The following is a 1624-nucleotide window of genomic DNA, read 5'->3' on the forward strand; positions in this document are numbered from 1 at the left end:
GGGGGTGTTGTGAGAAGGGGGGGAGGGGGGGGGGGGGCTTAAAGCATTTTCTCTTTATTCCTTACACATTCACAATGCTCTAATCATGATTTTGCAACTGAATGCCCGTTTGAAGATCTGCGAACCTTAAAGCGAACGCGCTCGTGGTTCCGGGTCCGCCGATGCGTTCGCCTAATCCGGGCCGCTGTTTGCCAACGTTAGCCCTAAATCCGGATTGGCCATCCCTCAATGGGAAATCCAGGCCGGCGTATCTCTAATCCGTCCAATGTTGTACTGGCCAGCGTGGTTTTGGAACATTTGCCGCAGTCGCATAGCAAGTTGTTGCCTTTATCAGTTATTCACCATCGATTCCCTGCGTGGAGTGACTGCAGTGAGGGAAAAAGCGCAGGGTGGATCGGGTCACCCTGGGGCTCAACAAATAAAGTCAATGGGCCCGGCATTAAAATAACATGACATCGCTTCTCCATCTTCTGGCTAAGATCAAATGTAGCGTCTGTTCTTATCATTTGTCAGGGAAGAATGGTTTCGTCCTTGAACCTGGGGATGGCAGTCCAGTATTACCTGTTGGTGGGGACGGGGGGTTCTTTTCCTCCTGGGTTGATTCTGGCCTGGTGCACCAGGCTTGTCCATGGTTGTAGGCAGGAACCGCCCTGGTGCCAATGCCTTTTGGTAGGGATGGGGCTATCTTTGTCTGGCTAGGGGTTAAAAAAAAATACAAGGAGCTCCCGGTACATTTGCCCCCCTGGGGGTGGCATCCCAGGGAAGCTAGAAAAAAACACAGGGGTGCTAGAAACAATACAAGGAGCTCCCGGTAAATCTTCCCCCTTGGGGTGGCATCCCAGGGGTGCCAGAAAAAACCCAAGGAGCGCCCGATAAATGTACCCCCTTGGGGTGGCATCCCAGGGATTCCAGAAAAAACACAGGGGTGCTAGAAAAGATACAAGGAGCTCCCGGTAAATTTGTCCCCCTAGGGGTGGCATCCCAGGGGTGCCAAAAAAACACTATGGGCTTGGGACCATCCCAAGGGTGCCAGAAAAAACCCAAGGAGCTCCCGATAAATGTACCCCCTTGGGGTGGCATCCCAGGGATTCCAGAAAAAACACAGGGGTGCTAGAAAAGATACAAGGAGCTCCCGGTAAATTTGTCCCCCTAGGGGTGGCATCCCAGGGGTGCCAGAAAAAAAAAAGGGGTGCTAGAAAAAATACAAGGAGCTCCCGGTAAATCTGCCCCCTTGGGGTGGCATCCCAGGGGTGCCAGAAAAACACTATGGGCTTGGGACCATCCCAGGGGTGCCAGAAAAAACCCAAGGAGCTCCCGATAAATGTACCCCCTTGGGGTGGCATCCAAGGGATGCCAGAAAAACACTATGGGCTTGGGACCTCACTGTGAGGCACTGGCACAAGGTCATGTCACCTAATGCTTTTTCTTGCACTATGCTTCCTACGCAGACCTTATGGCCGGCTTGGAGCATTGCTCATACCGGCCGCGAGGCCTGCCATGCATCGCACTTGGCACTATTTATTTATTGCACATCTCACACAAGAACGTTTTTTGATTTTCACTCCACAGAGAAGGAGGGTGCTGATGTTGGGGGGGGGGGGGTTGGGGCCCTTCTTGGGTCCTT

General features: G+C 52.8%; 1 protein-coding gene across 5 annotated transcripts in view; it reads left to right on the forward strand.

The window, feature by feature from the left end:
* The window catches only part of OLFM2 (olfactomedin 2), a 129969-nt gene that overhangs the window by 46817 nt on the left and 81528 nt on the right, over window positions 1-1624 (forward strand). The window lies entirely within an intron of this gene.

This window comes from Nanorana parkeri, unplaced genomic scaffold (assembly GCF_000935625.1).
Source record: "Nanorana parkeri isolate BGI_ZX_2015 unplaced genomic scaffold, ASM93562v1 scaffold337, whole genome shotgun sequence".
NCBI lineage: Eukaryota > Metazoa > Chordata > Amphibia > Anura > Dicroglossidae > Nanorana > Nanorana parkeri.